This window comes from Cydia pomonella, chromosome 11 (genome assembly GCF_033807575.1).
Source record: "Cydia pomonella isolate Wapato2018A chromosome 11, ilCydPomo1, whole genome shotgun sequence".
In the NCBI taxonomy this organism is placed as follows: Eukaryota; Metazoa; Arthropoda; class Insecta; order Lepidoptera; family Tortricidae; genus Cydia; species Cydia pomonella.
In genome coordinates, this window is record NC_084713.1 from 4,114,709 (window position 1) to 4,140,034 (window position 25,326).

At 35.7% G+C, this 25,326-nt stretch overlaps 1 long non-coding RNA gene across 1 annotated transcript in view; it reads left to right on the top strand.

The window, feature by feature from the left end:
* The window catches only part of LOC133522666 (uncharacterized), a 268,085-nt gene that overhangs the window by 69,101 nt on the left and 173,658 nt on the right, over positions 1-25,326 (top strand). The gene's annotated exons all lie outside the window — the stretch shown is intronic.

Genomic DNA, 25,326 nt, shown 5'->3' on the forward strand with positions numbered 1-25,326 from the left:
TGCCCCGACAGTAGCAGTACAATGGGCACTTGCAAACGGATGCTCAAAACGAGTTGTATCGATTGGCGTCTGTTGCTATGACGACGTCCTTGCGTCAGCCGGCCGGCTTCCGACATACCCTCTGCCATAGATTACGTAACAGGACGTCAATAAAAAAAGTCTGTGATGTTTTTTAAATTATAAAAATATAAATCAATAAGTGCTGATAGTTCAAAACATAAATATGCACCATCCGTTACTTTGAGTCGGCTGCTAATTCAGAAAGTCGACAGTGCTACACTATTCTTAAGACTGCCGGCCCTATTCGAAGAATGAGATACGATAACGATAAGTTCTGGCTTAGATAAGTTCTCATTTAGATATCGTTTGTATGTCGTATAATTGACAGAAGCAGCTCGATTCGGGCAACAAATGTCACTTTGATGTTAGAAATACCGTAGATAGATCTTATTGGGAACACAGAGGAATCGAAATAAACGTCAATTTTGACATGTCGTTTAGTTATCGATCTTTTATAGATCTTAAACGCGTCTTAATCATTCTTCGAATTGGGCCGTGCGTCTACCGATCGTCCAGTGGCGCCTTCATTGGAGAATGTGTTTTCTAATTAATTTCTGTATTAAAACAATAATATATGCATATTGTTGTCCTACTGATTCCCCAACGTTTGATCTTTGTCACACAGTTTTAATTTGCCTATTTGTTGCTGTATCGACTAAACGGCAAATGGTGGCCACATTTTTCCGTTTATGTTTATAAAAATATTTAGAAGACACCTCTAGAAAGAATTAGAATTTTGTGAGTAGGTGGGATGTTTTTTTTTTTGTAGATTTTTTTTGGAAACTTTCCAAAATGAACAAGCTATACATTTATTTAGTTATAAGCTAGCTTCGCGAGGTCTTTAGGTCACAGCCGCTAGTTCATAAAACTTAGGAATCCTCTGTTAAATTTTGTCTCTTTTTAACAAATACAAATGTGCAAATATCAAATGAATAGATAAGGACAAGAGATTTTAAAAATCAACGGTTTGTTAGACTTGACAAACGTTTATAAATAACGGTGTAAGACAATCATAAATATTGCACACAAATTCCCAAAATTGAAACTCCGCCCACAAACTGCCAAATTAAATACATTCACAATTTACACATGTTCAAATAATTCGATTACTGAACCTGAACTTAATCTTAAAATTAATTAATTATTTTACTGTTAGTATGTCTCACGGCAGTTTAAATTCGACTAATTTTAATCCTAATCTACACAAGAATTATTCACAAAATACGCCCCGCGCCCGTCCAAAGCAAAGGAGCCCACATCACCGCATTTCCACGTTGAACGGCGATGGACAATCTCTGCATCAGGAACGACCCGGCGCGAGGGTCATGGGTCATGATCACTCCCGCAAACGTCTGCCCACTTCCCCATTAAACGTCTTGGCCTCCGCACACCAACAGCCAACAGCAAGTGGCTTCCACGGCAAGAGAGACAAATACGTAGTTCGCCAACACCGCATACTTAGTGTAAAGCCTGAGTGGATGCTCCAGTTGGACGAGCAGCAGAGCGGGGCGTACGGTGTGCAAGTAAAACAAATGTAAACGTATAGGAGCGGCCGTAGTGCACGCTGCTCAAATCACTTGTGAGCCCGACGCCACGCTGCACGCCCCGCCGAACGCTCCGCTTCAAGCGTCCGCACAGGCCTTACACTTACCTAATTAGATAATTTTGCAATTTATGCCCTTATCTTCACCTCAGAGTCAATCAAAAATAGGCATTTGCCGGACATTCTAAATACAACTAGGAAGTAGATGATTAGTTGTCATTGGCCTGTAATTAGATTTGGTGATTGTTTAATCAGTTCCAGTCAAGGTTTGTTTGAGTGAAATGACTGCCATGGAATATTTTCAAGGGCAAATATGGTAAGGTTATATAGGTTATAGCCTCCGTTTGGCCTGTTCTGACAGAATGGTAACTACGAAACCCTACACTGAGATAAAACAGTACTAGTACACTTATATATACCTACATATTGATAACACTAATTGAATGTTTTGGGTACGTTAATAAGATTATGTAATACCTAACTGTTGTTTATTATTAGTAATTATGCTTTGTTTTGTTTTGTCTGCTATTTGACCGTAAACTAACACGTAATGATATAGTGCAAAGTAAAATTCCTCATTTATAAAAAAAACAACGGAGATTACCAAGCTACAACAATACAAAGTACAGCAATATAGCAATAACAATAAAGGATGACTCAATCTACAATGATCCGGGCCCGGGCGGGTGCGGCTGACACTTCAGTTTTCTACAGAAACTATCACGTGATGACCTGTAGATAAAGAAGTGTCGGGCGCCCCGGCCCGGGCCCAGACCGTTCTAGCGTGAGTTCAACTAAAATTGCGTTTTTCAATTTAATTCAATTTTAGTTACGCGTTAACGGATTAACGGTACCCAGCTTTGCGTGAGTCATCCTTAATTCAGCCTATATACGTCCCACTTCTGGGCCTCAGGACATGTGCAAGAGGGCTTGGGTTATATTCCCCACGCTGGCCCAATGCTAGTTGGGGACTACACGTACGCCTTCAATTTATTTCGCGAATATATGCAGCTAACGATGATTTTCCTTCACCTAAAAGGTAGTGGTGATTATCAAACGATATTCCATACATAAGTTCCGAAAAACATTGGTACAAGCCAGGATTTGAACGTCCGATCTCCGGATTGAAAGTCGGAAGTCAAATCCACATGGCCACCACCGCTTCAAGTACACCAATATATTATTAAAAGGAATAAAAAAACTACTGGGGCACTTGTTATTATTAAACAATCCAAAAACACCTATTCCACTTCATTTCGGCAGAATATCGTTGTTTGTACACATTGCCCTGCCTACACCGAAACATGATATTTTCAGTACGCCCCGCGGGAGCACTCTAATTTTCTTCGTTATTCTCCTAAATATCTCTTCGCACAATGTGTCTCCTGTGAATTTTCACTGGCTTTCAAATAGTATTGGGGAACTTTATAACTTTTATAAGGAACATTTATGTTGTGTTTTTTGTTTGGCCACTTTATTTAGCTTGTAAATTGTAATAAAGTTATTTACTAAGTCCATTATTCTTCTTGATTTGGCTTTCGTGCAAGTTTTTATCTATATTATCTGCACTTTAGCAGCAGCGTGGGGACTTTGAACAATACGGTTACGTGCATCCCTAGTGTAACTTTACCCAATAAGTACTGGAATACATTATATAATATATCTCAGAAACTAGTTAAAAAGTATGTCATCTGAAATATATTCACGAAGTAAGCATGAAAATAAAACTTTTTTGAAAAAAAAAAAATTAGGAAAAACTGTGGAATCCTAAAAACTTTTGTTAATAATTTGAAATCTACACACTTCTAAATCATTGCTAACCAAGTATAAGATTATTATTAAAATATAATAAAAAATAGTTCGCCTATTGTACAGTGTGTGTGTAAAGATTAAATAAATAAATAATAGTTCGAGGGAAATAAATAAATACTGGCAACAGTTTTTTTTGTATATGTGTGTGTCACAGTGTGTGTTCGATCGTGTTTCGTCACTTTTGGCAGATAAGCCGTATCGATGTCGGTATATGCGTAATGTAATAGGTCAATGTGTAAAATAATAAATTTATAAGATATTTTCATTTATATGATAGAAATGTTCAGCTTCTATTGTAGTTAAAAATATATTGATCACTATTTTGATGAAATGACTGGCTTGTGTTTAACTACTTATCGTTCATCGCCTAAAATATTTAATATATTTTTTTTTGCTTTATTATCAATGCAATGAATAGGTATTATCATACTAGTTCACATTAATATAAAAAGAAAGTTGCAAGTAACCGCTATCATCATCATCATCATCCTTTTATCGGCCACTGCTGAGCATAGGCCTCTCTTCTAGTACGCCACTTATCCCGGTCCCGAGCCAATCTCATCCAGAAGTGACCCGCAGTCTTCCGAATGTCGTCCACCCAACGAGCCAACGGACGCCAGGCACTCTTTTCGTCTGAAAGCGGCCACCATTCCGTTAGCATTTTGACCCACCTGCCATCACTCTGCCTGGCAACAGTAACCGCTATGTAATTAAAAATATATAACGTAAGGATAGATCGTATTTTCGTAATAATCACAGGCATCTTGCAGAATTGGTTATAATTACAAAGATATGAATAACTATTTATTTCGAAACCTTACAATATTCATAAATTTGTTTAAGGAACCACCTTAATAGAAATGTTTGATCTTATGAGCCTAATAGTAAGTATTGATGATTACCTTGGGAGCCATCTATTAAAATTAAATTAAGTTATCATTTATTTCGTTATAAAAATTATATATAATGTTAGTACCAGATTAAATGTTGAATGTGTGCAATAAAGCTTTTTTTTTGTTTTTACTAAGCTGTTTTTAAACCATAGCAATCACAACTCTCCTTTAGTGGAGCTAATTAAAACCAGACAACACATTTTCCAAATTAGTAAATATCGAAACGGGAAACTCGGATATGGCTGAAGTTTCTTGCATTTCATGGACTATTGACGCCAGTCGCGGGCGAGTGCCCGTGCTCATTGGGAGGCCGTATTCAGAAACTAAATCTTGGAATTTTGTTGTTATAGATTTACAATTTTACATCATCAAATTTTAATCAGACTTTTATCGCTCACTTCTGAGCATAGGCCTCTCATCGAGTACACGACTTGTCCCTGTCTTAAGCTGATCTATTCTAGAAGTGATCCACAGTCTAGCAAATGTCGTTCATCCAACAAGCCAACGGACGCTAGGTCTAGGTGCTCCTGAAAGTCCTTTCCTGTCCCATTTAATTTTTTAATTTTAATAAAATTTACATTTATGTTTAGTAACGACGTATACATCTTGGTGCGGGGTTCCACATTCGACATTCCTCACTTGGTCTTGAACTTCGAGCAACACAGGGAAGGGAGACGGCATTCATACTATTTCCCCTCTGCCAAAGCATAGGTACAACTGTATCTATGGCGGTGCATGTTGTGACTCGTCCGTACACAAAAAGGGATCGATGTGTGCAATATTTGCAAAGACAAATCTTGCACACCTCGATCTCTTGTTGTCATTTTCTATGTATTTGTGTCGTCATTACAGATTGGATTTTGTATGTAGTGAGTGAGATGTTTGACTGTGTGCACGTTTCCCCCCGCAAAAAATGGCAGAAAGATTTGTACGGTAAGATATCGCTTAGGCTCCTCCCTTCCGACGTGCCGGAAGCCGGTGTTGCTCGAAGGTCTTGAAGCTTGATGCCGAGCATGGCGTGCTCTCTACGTTACTTGGATTATATGGATTATATGCACAACCTTCTTAGTAAGGTAGGTAATTATGTTGGTATTGGTGTGGTGGCAATGGGTATTGATTTTATAGAAGTTCTTTCATCAAGCCTTCTGCAGTCAGCGAAACGTAAAGCGGCGATATAGATCGTGTCATTCACGAAGACGCGTGCCATGGTTCGTATTGTCATGCCATCAAAGATTAGATTTGTCACATTCGCGCTTCATCGTGATCTTTAACATGCAACTTGGGAATCGGGTCGTACCACTGTATTTCCATGAACTTCGTACATAACGAAATATCAATCGCCTTCTGATGATGGAAACCTTCGTGAAGAAACCAGACTAGTCCCAATAATGCCTAGTTTCTGGTCTGGGTTGGAAGGTCAAGTTAATTCAGTCGTCTTCGTAAAAAAACCGGCTAAGTGCGAGTCGGAATCGCACAGGAAGGGTTCCGTACCATTATCTATAAATACGGTCACCCAACCAAGTACTGACCCCGCCCGACGTTGCTTAACTTCGGTGATTGGATGAGAACCTCGAGACTGGAAAGAAATATTTATTTTATTCTGTCTTTAGTATTTGTTGTTATAGCGGCAACAGAAATACATAATCTGTAGAAATTTCAACTGGCTAACTATCACGGTTCATGAGATACAGCCTGGTGACAGACGGACAGACGGACGGACAGCGGAGTCTCAGTAATAGGGTCCCGTTTGACCCTTTGAGTACGGAACCCTAAAAATGGCCCTGTGTCAATTCTTGTTTTTTTTTTGGATTTTAACGCTAGGAGGATGATGAATTGATGACATAGCAATACAAACATCAAGAATCTAGTCTTCCCTATCATGGAACAATGGTGATCCGGAAATTTGGGAGGCGTGCGTGGAGTCGAAGCCAACACGTACTTACATCTACATTTTTACACTTTAATGAAATGTAATAGGCACACCGAGCGGACACTGCCCTTGCCTGTGTCATGGAACGCACGCAGAAGCAGCACCCGCCAGGGTGTAAGGATTATTCAGAATTGATGGAATCTAAAATGAACTAGGCGATTGGGTGAAAGTGATGAACTAAATACTGGGATAAAACCGAACGCACATATTCTCACGGTACGTATTTAAATTCAAACTGGTTTCAATGGCTATTACGGAGGTTATGCGAGGTGGGGAAGCGAGATAAGGCACAGTTAAAGAACATATCATTATCCAAATCCGGAACAGCCCAACGGGGGAAATACCTCCATCTTGTAGATAGGTAGGTAATCTCTCCATGGGTACGTCCCTAATGTTGGTTCTGATGTTGTTCGTAAGTTCGGTTGGCTGTAAGAGGCCTGCATTTTTCCTTCTAGACACTAGAATCACTAGATAGTTGTATATTTAGGTACTTAAAAGGTCAGCTACGTACTTTTAAATTACTGTCACTATGGTACGTTACAGTTGAAAGCGTCCATTTAGTGGACTACACGCTTGTTTTTAAAGTCAAGGGCCTGCGTTTGTCTCAGTATAATGGCGTCGCTGGGGTTGAAATGAACACCGTGCCAATCATCAAAAGACGATACTAAGATATGAAAAATAAGATTCTAGGAACTTAAATTTTTGGAAAAAAGAAAAACTCAATATAAGAAAAAAAGAGAGGACAGAGACCTTATCGCATTCTCACATCACAGTTAGATATTTACGTAAGAGAGCGAAAAGCTTGCAAGAAATTTGTTTTCGGTGTAATTTTAAGACGTCTGATGCATATTTGAGAATAAACCTCGAAGGCTAATCTCATTATGCGATTGGTTGTAGAATCGAAATGCGTTCGCCGTTTAGAAAATAAACAAGACTATAAATAAACCTCAACCTTCAGATTTCACGTGGGGTGAATAACTGTTAATTTGTCATACCAGGGTTTTCAGAACATTTAACATAAATATGTTAATTGAAAAGACACTGGTATAATTGGAAAAATAGCATAAAGAAGTTACAATTTATTCTGATAACGTTTAATGACGGTAATTCAAGTCCTTATGTTGATCGGACATAACACAATCTGATTAAATTAATAACATCTATTATCCGTCTAGTTATGAGGGTTTCTGGCGATATTTAGAACTATACTTCGTTTTTTTCGCTTTTTTTTTCCACAGAAGTAAAGGTGCAGTTTTTAGCAAGCTCTTTAATTTTTAATGATAATTGAATTAAAGTCAGTCAAATAAGTTTTTCAGTAGAAAATGTTGAAGTACCTAGTTAAATTTTCTATGAGACGTTAATCCTTCGAAACTACTTTTAAAATCACCGCTTTTTTCTATTGACGGAAAAGACTTGACAGACTATTATCCAATGTAGCATGGTCAATAATTATAACTTTTTTCAAAATTTTATCGCATAAATATCCCGATTTGGAACCAAAAGCTTACTTCTAATAAGTTCTTTCTAATGCTAAAAAAACGAAGTATAGTACAGAGAACGTTTACATTAATGCGACTTGGATACTTGTTGAAGTAAAAAGCAATTTCAATTTTTAGAACATTCAAACAGATAAAAATGATAAACAATCCTTAAGGGTACAGATGCATCACTAAGAAATAGAATAGACATTCAAATATAGGTACACGAAAACATTAGGCAGGCAACCCATTTTTTAATTTTAGTCGGGTAAACAAGCTGTTTATAGTTATAGTGTCTCAGCTGTTTCCCACCGTGATTAGTTCCAAATCTCAGTCATCCGCAAAAAGCAATTGATTCCCTCGAGCGTAAAGTATTTTATTTATTGCCTTTTTTTTTTCAATATAAATTCTGGGACGACTGTTACCGACTCCGGCGGAATTCGTATCGGCACGGGATTAAAAGTGCGGAAAAAGCCGCAAAGTATTTCGTTTTGTCTTTTTGGCAGTGGAAAACAGTCATGTGCTGCGTGTTTCCGGAAAAAAGACAATCATTTTTTTAAATTTGGTTGTTAATTACGCGATATGTTTAAATGAAATTAATGAAGTAAATATAAAACTGTTTAAAAAATATGATTATTACAAATGTCCCCACTTATCTATTTAAATCATGTTTACACATACCCCTTAACGTAGAAATTCTAGATTTCAAAGTAGTTTTTTTTAGAAAGTAAACATATTAGTTCCTTTTAACTACGGATTAAGAGCATAGTTTTAAGAAAGCATTTACATGCTTAACCAGCAAAATATGTGTTTGTAAGGTCTTTCCAATATCACCTTATTCTACCATATTTTTTTACAACAAATAAATGTATTACTTTTAGTTAATAAATAAAATAGGTTTAAGAAAGATACTTTTAAAGATGATCTAGATTAAACCAAGGTATTCCCAGGCCAATTAGTATTGTCCATCTAAGACGCGATCAACTCTTGTCTCCTTTTTTGTTGAAGTTTTTATCATTACGAGTAAGATCACGAAGATGTTTTCAAAGTTTCCCATTTTTTCTTTGAATTTTGAGAATATACCAGAATAACTTTCCGAAAGGTACATCACTATTTGCAATGCATTTACTGCGGCTATTTTAATCCCCGTGGTTCCCACTTTTGTATGTATTTGTTAACTTGCATGTGTGAGTTTCTGGATGTTGCTTTATACAATTTAAAGATTTTTTATAGCTTTTAAGCGCCAAAATAGATGATGATGTAATGAATATATTTATTATAAATGTTGACTATACAATTTATGATTGAATTTTTACAAAATATTTGATGAATTGATAAACAACGCACATTGCTTATAGCAAAATTAAGGCGCGTATTAATAAAATACGCATTTTTAAAAGCAATTTTCATGTCAATAACTTTTGTGCAAAAATAAGAAAAATAAATGATGGTTTTAAATCTCGTGATTTTTTCTATCGAGCATGCGTTGTTTAATCAGTTACTAGAGTTATTAGAAAGGTCTCAAGCATATTCATATTCATATTTTTAGGCATATTATCAGGTGGATAAAGTAGTAAACCTTGTGAACAGGGGCCCACTTCTCGAACGGTATTATAATAATAGGTAGTCTCATATAATTAGTATATTGCCATGGTAACCCATACGACTTCATAGTTCGTAGACTAATATTAGTCTAATACCGTTCGTTATTAGAAATTTGTTGCAAGTCATGGTTTATGGCTCTAGTGAAAAGGGGTACAAGTTTTGTGCATATTACAACATTATGACCATATTTGTAAAAAAAACATCACCTTATCCCACTACATAAACGTAGACAGATTGCAGACGATAGATACTTAATACGTTTAATGGTAACTTTGATTGTCCTGAATTGCTCGCTAAGCTCTCCTTCAATACTCCATCTAGGTCTAGGAATAAGGATACTTCCCTCGCCTCTAAATTCCTTTTTCATCGCGTAATTACAGAAATCTATGAGCTGGTAAAAATCTAAGTGAAGTAACGAAGGAGCGGAATATAGACGTTTTTAATAGCAACATCACAACTATAAGACGGATTCTAACAGACAAATTATTTGAGTGAGCGAGTCGTATGCGATAGCATATTACAGTAGCGATTGATGTATTAATTTACTAATAAGCTTTGTTTTCATAGTTCAGTATATAATCATCATCATATTTAGAATATTAGTGGTAACACGTTGTAAAAAGATTAGTGCTAACCACCAATATCAATAGTTTGTTAACCTGCTGCAACCAGTGGGAACCTATTATAATCGGCTCTCTGTGGAATAAAATAAGTCGCTCACGTTCACCACCAGCAGCTTCCAGCAGGGTCGGGACAATCTGCGTCGGTCAACGCGTGCTCTTGCTGAAGCTCCTCGTTATGGACAGAAACATTTTGAACATTCATCAACTTAAAAAACGTGTTTTAATCTATTTAAATATATTCTTGAAGCCACCGTTATTCCTCTTACACTGTTTAAAGCTCATGAGACATGTTTACGTGCAAACTATAAAACAAACGTCTTAAGCAACTAAGTCACTAAGCTAGGACTTATACCCATCAAATCCTGACACTTGATTACGCTGAAACCTGAACAAAGAGATAAACACGTCTCACAGATCACAGATTACATAACCGATTGCTCGACTATTAGATTCGCCACTCAAGAAAAAATAGCACTCCCATCTTAAGAGGAAAATATGTAACGTGATCGTCCATACAAAAAGAGAAAATGTTTTTGCACTTTAAATATTTTCCATTCTCCATGATTGTTTAGTATGTTATTGGCATAATGAAAAACTAGGTTTATAGTTTTTTTCAAGCAAAACTTATAAACCTAGAATATACTATGCTGAAGCGATCGACATCCAAATGAAAGTGATGTGTTAAGATTTAGTTAGTGTAAAACGTTGTCTTCCGAAATCAAATTTCATAGAAAAAGTACCGTTATTTCGCTAGGATCGCAAAGCTATTCTTCCCTCTTAAGGGCTCAGGCGTTACTTTGCGGAAATCCATACTTATTAAAACAAACAATATTACTTTGCTAATATTCGCGAAACTATAACGTACTAGTCAATCAGTGCTAATGCTAACCCGTTAGGGGTCCTCCAGTAAGTATTAACGACTTATAGACGATTTTCTGCGTCTGGTTTGCCATTTTGTATAAGCACATTAAAATTAAATTACAGGACTATTGTTACTAAACACATAAATATCTTTAAAATATTGAATTTATAAAAGTGTTAAAAGTCATAACAGTACAACACGTGCGAAAATAAAATAAATATGTTACAAATTAAATCTAGGTAATTGTTGTTTTCAACTTTTAACTAATCATGTAATACACAATGGGCAATCACTGGGGCTGCAAAACAATGCAAACTATCGCAGTCTCTAGGGCTCCAGTTGCATATGTATGTAGTCCAAGACAAGATATTTCTCATTTATACTGGCGTATCGACTTTATTATAACACATTGAATCTGTGACGCTACGTGTGTCTCTGCTTAATGTTACACTGACGAGCTGCTATTCGCAATTTCCTTTGTCTCTTTTACTCACTTGTTTTACAAATGAGGGTAACAAGGACTGAAGTTATTCGGGAATTATATTCAGCTTTCTAAGACAATGCTACTAATTAGAGTTTGCGTTCATCAGTAGAGTTTTGTGCTGGAAATCAAAAGAACAAATGAGCGGAGAATCAAGAGATCTGGTATACCTAATTATATCAGAGCTAGTTTTGATATTGATGTGCACACATCAACAAACGTCACAGAGAAAAAGACGACCAGATATGTAGTGCTGGAGAAAAATGCTTGGCATAACCTGGACACAGTTCCGATCCAACGTCTCAGATTCTCCAGGAACTTGGTATACAGCGTCTTTCTTCCGTCGTCTAGTGTCGTATTCTCACTTTTTTTAGACATATTACACGTCGAGACGATACATCAGACCTGTGGAACGCCTTGTGGTTTAAGGAAAAGTCGAAGGCACAAGGTGTGGTAGGTCACAATGCATTGGACTACTTCACGAATGTACAAGACGGGTTGCAGTACGGGAAGATTGGCAACGGATTGTGAAGCTTTCCCTCGGCCCTGATATGACGACTACGACCACTCTGACAAGAGTGTGACGAGAAAGAAGAATAATGGAGACATCGGATTTAAGAGGACAAAATTAAATGACAAGTAGGTAGGGAGTTCCTAAATGACAGATGAAAGAAAGATGGACACATCTTGCTACTACCTTCCCAGGGCTAACTGCTAAAAGGGGCAAAGTGACGCTCTAGAGATCGTTGGGTCAACGAAATTAAAAACAGTGCTTAAGATAACGATCCAGAAAGCGAGAACAACCTGGAAACTGTTGGAAGAAGTATTTTGCCGACATAGGCCTTAGCGAAGCGTTAGCGAAAGTCTCTGTTCTGTCTCGGGCAATTTGCTTTCGTATTTACGGATATTCTCCTCAACAGGTCGCAATTCCTAACCAATTCTCGTGAAATTTTGTGACCAGATTATATGATTGAATAGCTTTTTTGTTGATTCAGTTTTTTTTTTTTCCAAATGCGGAAAATGAAGGACTTACTCGTAAGCGCCAATAGCGTCTATGGCGCTTTAGACTATTGTGATTTCACTTTTACATTATCTAAGCTTAACGCGAGGTCGACAGCTCACAGAGCCTCTAGTATATTTGATTTTTTTACTTTGTATTAGTGAAGGTAGATTATGGATGAAAATAATTTGTGTCGAAGTCTAGTCTAAGCTCCCACTTTGTTACTTACCGCAAGGAAGAGATTTGCTTGTATTTTTATATGATTAACCTATCAAAGCGTCCTTACCATGGAGTTCCTATTCGATTGTTCGATATGATTGTTGCGCCTGAAATGCATTGCGAGTAGTATTAATTTGCTAAGGTCGTATGATTATAATTTATTTAATCGTATGGCATAGTATGACAAACAGAAAACAAATAATCATTAATACATATTAGTTCAATCAACCATGATATGATCGTAATATCAAAATACCATTTATCTAAATGGACTATTAAAAGTATAAACATGTCATTATTGGTCATAAAAGCAATCACCATTTTACAATATCTTCCTTATTGCTGGATTAATGAAATAAGGATAGATAATAGATATTTCTTAAATATAATATATATGCCAAGTGCTAGTTTAAATAATAATAAAACATACCAATATTTACGCGAAAACTGGTCCATATCAGGCCCTTAATTATGTTTGAAGTTTAATTAATAATTCTTAGTATGAGGAGACCTTATACTAAGAATTCGTATTAAACTTCAAACGTATTAAATTAAGGGCTTGTTTCACAATGACCAAGTAAAATATTGGATAGCTTATTAACAAATAAATTAACTGCCAGATAAAACTTCCTGCTAAACTTAGCAGTTTACAGTAACACTTTATCTACCAGTTAACCTTATTGGAAGATTGTGAAACGCCAATGATGACTTTATTCGTCAGATTAGTGGCAAGTAGCTTATTCAGGACTTTACTTGGACATTGTGAAACAGGCCCTAAGTGCATTTAGAAATTGTATCTTAAAATTCTGTCATTAAAATCATACTATTACCCTAAAGGTGGCCAGAGGATGACATTAAAAGCCCTTAAAAAATTGCATATACGAGGTAAAAAATCGACCCGTGCCGCTGTCACCCAGGTTTTACGCATCTGTCGCGATTGCAGAGGACGATGGTTCGATTAGAGGTGTTTCTACTTAATACAACACAAGTTAAAATATTTTTATAAAATTAATGTAATTTATAGTAATTTGCATCTTGTAATATTTTTATGAGAACGCCGGAAATTTTTTTTTATTAAATTACATCATAATTCTTGAATCTGAATCCTTGTCTTGTCAATCAATTCAAACGCAGCTCAATGGCGGAGAACCTTGGACATCCGTTTGCGACATACCTGATGTATCTTCTTCGATTTCTTTGTGATTTTTCTATGCCACACGATAAAATACATAAATCAGTTCAAATAATTTTCGCCGAAAATACAAGTATAAAAAGTTCCAACGTTAACGATTGACGAACTGGACAACCTCGTTAAAAAGTTAGTAACAAACTGAGCTCAACTATTTCGTACATTTCGTTCGTCTATCGAATAATCGCCTTAAGAACTCTGGCGTAGTTATTTCTAAGTTCCGACCTACTATGTACAGTGTGTACACCCATGAATACAACATATTATGACTCTCGACATTATGTCTGTCGACATATTATGTCCGTAGGAATCTTCCAAATCCTACACAGGAACAAGCAACATGTGTCGCCGAATTTTTTTTAACCTTTTAAGATTTTAATTACCTATGTTATGTATGGTAGTTTTTAAGGTATATCTATAGGCCTGCTAATAAATTATAGTAAAAAATAGATTAGTATAGAACAGACAACAGAGAAATGAACCTCACTCACATAGATCAAAAATACTAATGAACTTCATTCTATATAAAAAAAATATCTCTGAAGAGGGAAGTATAACACGTACTCGTCCATATAAAAAGAGAAAATGTTTTTCCATTTCTAAATATTTTCCATTCTCCATGACTTTTTAGAATGTTATTGACACAATGAAAAACTAGGTCCATAGGTTTTGCTTTTTTCCAATATAATCACATTTTTTTTGTCAAAAAAAGCGAAACCTATAAACTTAGAATATATTATGTTGAAACCATCGACATCAAAATCAAAGTGATTTGTTAAGATTTAGTTAGTGGAAACCGTTTTCTTCCGAAATGAAATTTCATAGAAAAAGTACCGTTATTTCATTAGGATCGCAAAGCTAGTTTTCCCTCTTAATCGGACAGCCAATTTAAAATGAATGACCAATAATAAGTCTGATAACTAAGTTTATAACAGACAAACTGATCCTCGTTATAAAAGTTAAAACCTAGCGTCTATTTTCGTCGATCGAAAGCTTACCTCGGCCTAGTTACCTACGTACGTGAACACGACAAGTGAAACAGGGCACTTAGATTTATTAGGGGCATTCGATTTACCGGGGTCCTATCGAATATCGCAAACGGAAAAAAGGTGGACGTGTGCGACTAAAGGGCAGCCTGACGTTTATGATAAAGTATGTAAGGTGACTCGACCAACCGTTGCTGAAACTCACCTTTAAGCTAATTTGAACCTAAAAGTAAAACTACAAAGTACAAAATAGAGTGTAGATGGAATTGTGGACCTAGAAAGGGTTCTCAACAGCGGATGTTCAACGGAACGTGATTAATAATGTTCTTAATTGACATTTAGAGTAATTATCTTTGGGTTTCTTATAATAAATTCAGGCGAGTTTTGTTTGGTATACTCGCATGTGGGTTTTATCCGGGAAATATAATATTGTAATCAATATTAATATACATACTTACTAGAATGTTAAGTGAGCAGCAAATACCTGATGATTTGATGTAGGTTTTGTGTTATGAAATTATTGATTTTATTAAATTGCAATTTGTGCTAACATAATATGTAACCTGATAAGTGTAAGATCCGACTATCATTAATTTTAAATTGAAGTAGTGTATTTTATGACCAGTAAAGTTTTTTTTCTGTGTACTTTGCTATGAGCAGTTTTGTTTTCTATCACATCAAACAATATTTATTATTGTCAGCTTGTCATAGATACTTTACGTTCAACTGATTCTGTGGTCAGTCTCATATAAATATATATATATATATATATATATATATATATATATATATATATATATATATATATATATATATATATATATATATAAAATGTATATGTATGTTAGTGTATAATATATTTCTAATATGAGGGTTGTTGCCTGATTTACACTTTTAAAGACTTAAATAAGTAATAGGATGTAACTCTTGTTATAGTTAGGATGAACAGTTTTGTTTTCTATTGCATGGAATAGTATTTCTCTGGTTCATAATCTACTAAGTATTTTATAATTACTAAAATATTATTGACTTAGTATTAGTATGACACACGACAATTTAAATGCGATTACTAACAATTGTTTACAGGGCAAATTTACTATCGCTGCATGATATAAATAGTTTCATTAATAAGATCCTTCCGAAACTGTGTGAACACAGTCATATAAATGATACTGTCAGTGGTGATTCCCTCAAACTATGCAAAGACTTAAAACTTCCAGTCCCCAAGGCCCAACTTAAATGTAAGTAAACTTAGCCTAGACTAAGTGTTTTACATATTCATAATAAAATCCAAGCCCGAACATACAGTGAAACTGTGCAGGTTACTGAAAGTTCTTAGGCTTTAAATGCAGAGAACGGCGTGAAAGCAAGGTGAAACACTTAGATACTCAAGCATTTCAAATTGCTTTACTACTAAGTAGTTAGGTACATAAAAAGGTTACAAAGTTAACGTCCTTTATGTTTCCTTTTATATACCTTCCATGATAAACTGAAATAAATGTCATATACTAAGTAAAAGTGACCAAGGCCTCTAGTGCACAAGGCTGGAATCGAACCAGCGTTTTCTGCTATCGTGGCAGGTGCCTGAGCCACTCGGCCACCGGGGTCACGGCGGCAATGCTCGAATTTTTTCAAGTATATGCATTTCTAATACTAATCATTCATAGTTTATTTTGTTCTAATGCTTCTAATACCTACCATGATGACAATAAATAAAAATAACTCTGCGGCCCGCCAGATGGTAAGTGGCCACACTGGGAAAATCAGCGGTGGTGCCATTTTATCACTTGTCTCTGCCCGTGCACTCAATGTGCTTCAATGCCCGTCACTTTCACGCTTACATACTTGTTAGACAATGACAGGCCTGGTGACAAATGATAAAGAGCCTACCATCTTAGCCCTACTGTAGTGTTTTGTCTAAAGTGTCTGTCTGGGCAACTGTATAAGTATACTCAGGATGTAACAAGAATAGTGGGGATCCGCAGTGGCAACATGGTTCCATTTTTATCGCTTGTCACTATTCCCATCACTTTCGCACTTACATACTTGTTAGAACGTGACAGGCATGGTGACAAATGATAAAGAGCCGACCATCTTTAGCCCTACAGATTAAGGGCATTTTCGGTATCGTATTCTAATTAGGAAAAAGTAGTAAACAATTTTTTTTCTATGGGTCAGGTCGTCTAAGTGACCCAACTCTTCATACAAAGGCCAAAAAGCTTAAACGGATCCCCTCTATTTTTGTTACAACCTGTATAATGATTGACTGTGTTGTTTAAGGCACAGATTTTTGGAGCTCTGGGAACTTTACTTACGATCAGGAAATATGATACTACATAAGTACCAACCAAGGCTCGGAACCGGTTTTTAAAATACCGGTAAATACCGGTTTATTTCAGTTTTCCTCCGAACTTTTATAAGAAGACGAACGTTTTAAGAACTCTATTGTATACCTAAATATACCTAATATAAATATACCTAGTATACCTAAAAAAACCGGTTTATTCGAGGAGCAACGCAACAGTTGTTCGGCCTGGTGACCACGACATAGGAAGAAACTGGTTTTTTATTGTTCTAAATCGGTTAATTTGACAAGAACTATTCTCATAAAAACCGGTTTAAAAATAACGGTTTTTCGAGCGAAACCAAAATTAAATGATTTTGCGGCAAGTACATGATACTGGTTTTTTTTTTACCGGTAACATTCTGCAGGACCTTATCTCTTTTGTTATTTGTGGATAAAATATGCACGGGATTTGGATCACAGCATACAAATCAAACTATATCCAATCCAACTGTAATATCATTTGTAACATTTTATCTTATCTTTCCAAACTCAGTTTCTATCTATTGATACATAATGTTTTAAAAATAATTACACAATTTGCACCTAAGAAAGCAAAACCTTAAATAAATAAAATAATTCAGCCTATATACGTCCCACTGCTGGGCACAGGCCTCCTCTCATGCGCGAGAGGGCTCGGGCTATATTCCCTACGCTAGCCCAATGCGGATTGGGGACTTCACATACACCTTTGAATTTCTTCGCAGATGTGTGCAGGTTTCCTCACGATGTTTTCCTTCACCGAAAAGCTAGTGGTAAATATAAAATGACATTTCGTACATAAGATCCGTAAAACTCATTGGTACAAGCCAGGATTTGAACCCGCGACCTCCGGATTAAAAGTCGGACGTCATATCCACTCGGCTTCTTTCAGCAAAACCTTACCATACTTTTTATCTTATCTTAAACAAAGAAATAATATAGGCAGTGCCAATTTAGAGCACATATAAATAACTTCTTTTTTTAATTACGTACATGGAAAACCAAAAGCTTTAAACATTTCTATAAGATACAATAGAAATACAGAGCCAATTACAGGTTCTCACTTATAAGAAAAATAACAAAGATTAAAAATATAATTACAGTTCAGTTACACGTACAAGTGCCTACCTACAGCACAAGCCAAGGTTAGTGTCTGCAGCAAGCTGCATAAATGCAGCTTCTTTGATAAAATTGTATTTCAAAACACATCGCAAACATTAGTTTCACATGTTTATAAATATATTTTAAAATGTGCACAGGTGCATCGTAACGGTTAGGACATAAAAGCACGTGATGGCAACAGAACGGTTCTAACTTGAATGTGGACTACGTTTACGAGTAGACAGTATGAGCATGTGAGTTGTAATATCTTTTTAACATACTTCAATTGCATAGAAGGAGGAGGTTCAGTATTCGGTTGTGGCTATTTTTTTACTTGTTTGTTTCTGAAACAAAATCATTAATTATAATAATTTGGTTGCGTATTAGTCGCATTGAAGTATACGGTTTTTGTATCATATGTTTACATATACTACTTACACTGCTAAGATTGTATTCGGATTTCGCCTTGTTGCAGATTTTCAATTGAACTAATTATTTTTACAGGCAAGAAGAATCTTTGAAAATATATGTTGAAAGTCATGCATTGTGGTGATATTGGATAATTAAAAACAAGAACCAACCTGAATAGATTACACAATTACGCATGATTTTACCACAAAAATGTCAAGAAAGATTGTTAAAGAAGCTAGAATAAATACTTTAAATATACAACAAACATTTGTTTCAATACGAAGGATTGCGTAGTATTCCAACAAACAATGTTTTGCAATTAATCATTAATTTATAACAGGTACTGACATTTTATTTGACTATAAAACGCGCATTATTGCCATATGAAAGCTGCTTGTAGCGACTCTTACCCTAGGGCCAAATAGAATCATGTCAGGATTTTAAAATGTCTTAATTTAAAATACAATTCTCTTCTTCAGTCGGTCCCTCAATACTGAGCATCGTAACATCATGTCCTTCAGTTGAAGAACAGATTCCTCCATAGGGTTCTATTCCTTGCCAAACGCATGGCCTCATCGTGCAGTTTTAATTGCATACGTGCAGTAATATGAGCGCACCATCTAGTAGGGGGAGGGCCCTGAGGTCTGGTGCCTTCAAGTTGAAGGCTGGCAAAGTTGAAGGCTTCAACTTTGCCCGTCATTATTACTCTTTCCAGGCTATCCGGGGAGCGACGTGAGAGTTGTCCGAAGTATGCAAGCATAGCAGACAACCGGCGTAAAGTAAAATTACTTATTGTTATTTAATCGTTTTAATTGTCAAAGGTGATTTAAGGAATCTACGTTTTATCTTTTATTTTAAATGTATAATATAACTTGTATAACTTACTAAACACGCACTTGTAATAAAATTATTGTACGCTTAAATTACACAACCCATAAAACCCTGATACATTCATTTTTATGTATAATATACACCGAATTTTCCATCTAAGTAATAAGGGTAAAAACTAAGCTTGCATTTATCCCGACTGCATTCTGCACAAACCCCAACAAAGCTAATATTCATTACCGTAAAGTGCAAAGAGCTGCCACGGGTAGGTTAGGTTAGAAATATAGACTACGACTATAGACTCCGCTTTACAAATATAAAATAATATATACAGGGGCCCATTTCTCGAACGGTATTAGACTAATATTATTAGTCTACGAACTGTCAAGTCGTATGGGTTACCATGGCAACATACTAATAATATTAGACTAATACCATTTGAGAAATGAGCCCTAGGTGTAACAAAAAATACGTATTATTAGTTTTATGTATTTGTATCTATATTGACAATAGTAGTATTTAGATAGTGACTTTTATCTCTCGGTACTGATTGTCTTTTCCGCACCAATTGTAAGTTACTATTTGGTCCAATGGTTAACTGGTACTGGTAGATAATGCCTTCAGGAATTAAGTCCTTTACTTGTACTGGTTTATATTGTGCAATAAAGGTTAAAGAAATAAATAAATAATATTGATTGATGATTCTAGATGTCACGAAATTTAACGCTCGCATACTTACGATCGGTCGCACTAAGAGAGACTACACACTAGCGTATTTTAGGCATCGGTGTCTAGTCAGCGTTTTGAAAAATCGCGTCGTTGCACAGTTGCACCAACTTTGCGTCGAGCAACAGCCATATAGTGGACTAGATGCCAACGCCCGCTTGTAGTCTTAAATGCTTCGCCTCGTCTATCAGGCAAGAGATCAGTGGTTAGGAAACATGGTCCCGACGTTGCGGCCGACGGAGCCAGTGGTTTGTCGCCGCGAGCTTCATTTTTGATACGTAAAGGATATTATGATTATAAGGTAATGCTGCTTAAATTCTGGATTGTTTAAAGAAGTTCTGGCCAAAGCATGTGTAGGTGGGTCAGAAATGTTCCGGATAACAGGCGTATTTCATGTTGACTATATAAAAGTTTACGATTTCGGTACATTTTACTAAAACTATAATCAATATATAACATCCTACAGCTTTAAATAATTAGAAAATTTGGATATACCTAAAAGGTTCCTCCTAAAACAAATTGGCTTCAAAGCCCATCTACTTTATTATTTATGTTTATAAGAAAGACGCATAACCTGAAGTCATACAAAATTAAAGTTTTTTACCCGGGCCCATGTGTTTTTCTTAATAATATTGGTCTGTATTATTAATGTCAGAGCGCTATTATAATACATTACGATACAAGTGCGAAAAGTAGAGGATTCGTAACCATTGGCGATAAATCAAAACACGACCAGAGGGATAGTTTAAATGAAATGAAAATCTTTATTTCAGGTAACTGGTAGCCCATACTCGTAAATAAATACCTTAAAACTAACATACATATTATAACAATCTATCTTAAAACTAAAAAAACTACAAATCACATTATGGTTGCGATGCATTACGTAACCCCGCAGTATCAGAGAGCTGGCCTCGGAATCGCCGAAACTAAAATCCGAAATTAAAATCTATATTGTGAATTGGCTACTTGACAGTTTTTTTGTAAATAATATCAATCGATCTTGATTTTCCTGAGGATCAAATGTCTAACTATATAGAAATCATGGCATTTAAGCAACAAAGGTCAAAAATGAGAATTAGAGCCTTGATTTTTTCTTATAATCTCAATATGTCTTTTTAAATTCCACTTTTTTATAATGAATGGCTTATCTTCTATCCATTTAGCTAAATGTTGGTATAATATTCAACATATGTCAAGTACCTAGTAGTCGCACGTGTATCGTACAACGATTTACAATACTATGGCCCTTTACATTTTCGCCATAGGCACGTAATGCTAATTACTGCACTAATTACTGTGCTAATTATGATAGGACTGTAAAATAGCACCATCGTATATTTGATATAGTGGTGTTTAACCTCTCATAACTGAACGCGAATCCAAGTACGTGGGTATTTTATTTTATTTTATTTTATTTTATTTATTAGGAGAACAAACAGAGTAAAATGTACATAAGGTTCTATTAAAACTAACTTACACGTAAAACATGCATTTTCCTCCACGACAGTCCTCACCGAGATACACAGTCCAGTTCAGTTTACTTATTCTAATTATGATATGAATATCTATTTTCTATTGGCACAAAATATTGCATGTTAGTAAACAAAAACAAACAAATTATAGCATCTTATGTGTAAAGGCTATATTTACAAATAACAATTATTGGATTTATATTTTTGCATGGAAAAGAAAAGGTAATCTAATTAACACTTATTAACTATCAGTCTTCTGGGATTATTCCAAGGATTTGCTTTTTAAATTGAATTTTGGTAGTGTTAAAGATGTCGACTGAGACGAGGCTTTTATTGTATGTGTCGCAAATGCGACGCAGTGGCGCTCGCACCCCAGCGTTGGTGGCGAACGTGGGCACGGCGAACAGGGCCATAGAGCGCGCCCCGCTCCGCGGCACCCGGAACCGCATGAGTTGTAGCAGCTCGCTGCTGTTGTACTCACTCCTACATATATTGTAAAGTACCATAGCATCTGACATTATTCGTCGCGTTGACAATGATGATACTTTGTAATGACTTAGCAAGTTTTTGTACGGCATCCTCTTTCCTGTAAGTCTCTTATGCATGATTCTCAGAAATTTCTTTTGTACCATTTCAATTGCATTAGAGTATTTGGCATAAAGAGGATTCCATACAACTGACGCATACTCTAAATGTGGTCTTACTAACGCTTTATAAAGCAGTAGGTATGTATCCGCCTTTTTAAATACCTTAGCCGACCTGATGACAAAACCTAACATCTGATAAGCTTTACGTACTATTTTATCTATATGCCCGCTAAAATGTAGGTTTTCATCAAATATTACACCAAGATCCCTAGCTGTTTGTACCTACTTTCATTATTCGTGTTTGACCTAATGTATAGTTAAAGTTTATGAGTCTTTTCTTATTTTTTGTAAAAGTAATTTGCATACATTTATCAGCCGCCAATTGCAAATTATTGAGTTCGCAGTATTTATAAAATGTGTCTAAGTCTTTCTGGACCAATTTGGTATCACTTTCATTTTTTATTACTTTATAAATTTTTAGGTCATCTGCAAACAATAGGAAACTACTATTCTCAAAGCAGTCTTTTATATCATAAATAAACATACTGTATAGCAAAGGCCCTAAAATTGAGCCCTGAATTACTCTGGACGTCACATTGGCAAGGTTAGACCTAAATCCATTAATAACTACGACTTGAGTTCTATTTGTCAAATAAGAGGCAAACCAACGCAACAGATTACCACGGATTCCGTTAAATGCTAGTTTTTTAAGAAGATATACGTGGTCTACTTTATCGAAAGCCTTGCAAAAGTCGGTAAAGATAACATCTACTTGTTCTCTTTCATCCATAGACTTGAATAGAAAGTCAGTATATTGTAATAAATTCGTAATAGTAGATCTATTTTTCATAAAACCATGTTGTTCAGGTAGTATACTAGGCTGGATTATAGGGTAGATGACGTCATGAATCAACCCTTCAAATACTTTAGGTATAATAGATTGTACTGAGACAGGTCTATAATTGGCTACCTGGCATTTTGGACCCGATTTATGTATAGGCGTCACATATGCTATTTTCCAGCGTTCAGGAAAGGTTCCGTAGTTAAGGCATTTATTAAAAATTATGTAAAGCGGAGTAACTAATGCTGTGGCGGTATTTATTGAGCTCTAATTAATAATTAATTTGAATTCAATAATTACTTCCTGAATCCACTTGGATTACAACATAACGATTACCTGACTTACATGGATTCTCGTTCCGATATGAACGTTCATACGAGAGGTTAAAACTAGTCGGCTCGTGACGCTCGAAGCGTGCGTGCCGTGACGCGAGGCTTCAGAAGTGGGTCAAAACATGCAATTTTTATATATATACAGGGTTGTTGCGACTGCAACTTAATATTATATAAAAATCAATGCAGTAGCTAAACGCAGCCGTCGGGCTCGGCTATTATTCGGAGGCTTTTTAAAAGCACCAATAGGAGCGCTCCACATAATCTGTATCGCGGCCAATTGGAAGCATTTAAATGTAAACCTTTTGTACTGATCAAGTAAAATATGGCAAATCACTCTTGCATCATCCTCCATACTTTCAACACCTATTTTCTACATTGAACCGTTTTGGCAAGAACCCTTGTAAACCAGTACCTTTGGGAAGATTATACTTCACTTCATTATAAATCGAAGTTTTATTTAAGTCGTCGAGGCCCTGACCTGCACGGCGGCTACAAGGGTTATCAATCAGATTAGGGAAGTCAGAAATGAGAGATAGCTATATCTGTTCTTAGGAAACACGGCTTTGATTTTAAATTTAATAATAATGACATTCAATTTTTTTTTTATATTTACTTATACTTTCAGGATCAATTATGCAAACAAATACTATTTACGCGCGATTACATGAAGATTGACCAGGTTTGATTCCCGGTTACGTATGAGAGATTAAAAAAAGAATGAATGTCATTATTATTAAATTTAAAATCTAAGCCATGTTTACTAAGAACAGATTCTGATGTGGCTATCACTCATAGTTTCTGACTTCTCCATACTGACCGTTATGGATTGATCAACCTGTATATTTTTGTATCGCATTTATTTTAAGCAACATGACTCATCAACGCTTTGAAGCATAAAAATTAAAACTACATACGATGTCATAGAAAGATAGACAGGTGGACAGACAGACAAACAAACAGACAGACATTGGCGTCAAACATACAACACCCATCTTTTTGCCTGAAATGACCCACATTATTCCAAACCCAATGTTTATTCCTACGGGCAGTGTCAAAAAACTCGCATAGTTGGAATTTTAATGCGTTCTATAAATTTTACCTAAGACTCCGTTATGCGGATCTAGCACGAAGGCAATTTTCATTACCATAAAGCTAGCTTTATGTCGTGCTTAGCCGGTTTTTGCTGCGTAGTACTTGTGGAGGTAACGTGTGTTGAGGCTTTGAAAAGGGATTTATTAATAGTAAATTGTTAACCAAAGGAACTAAAGGCACCCATTCTTGTCGAGGTAGTTTGGCTCTCGAGCGCAATGAGAGCGCTAATCAATGGTCCGAGACTGAAATGGTTCGTTTCACCCGAGTGAAGCACTTTACTTTTAAAGTAGAATACATGTGCTTTAAAAAAATCATGGTTACGTATAAACTTCAGTAGTATTTCTCGAGTATCCTTTCAATTAATAATTTAGGTAAAAATATCGTTATATATGGAATGGGAAGTTAATTAACAGAATGGAAATTTTTCAACAAATCCATTTAAAACCATAATTTCAATTGTTTATTGTAAGAGATAAAAACGCAGATACTTAGAAAGTATACTGCTCTAGAGCAGAAACGTATCATTTTTAGGCCAACAGACAGACCCACTTTCAGAACATGAGAAATAAAAAAAAAAGTAGATTGTGTTGTTATAGTGATCAAATAAATAAAAAAACAGACAAATATGACAATTAAAAAACTTTGAACATTTTATTTTATTAACAGTATGTGTTTATTGCAAAATGGAAGATTTCCAGATGGATATCTTCCAGGTTATCCTAGATAGCCTACAGGCAGGTAGATAACGTTCGATTTACCTCTCAATTTATCACAAGAAATTATCAGGTACGTCAACCATTTCCAACTCCTGCATTCACCATCCTAGAGTCATATTTACCTATACATGACTGCAGCAAAAAATCCCAATGTTACTTTTCGGCTAGAGAACAGATTAGCATTCTGAGTAGGTATGTATTAAATTT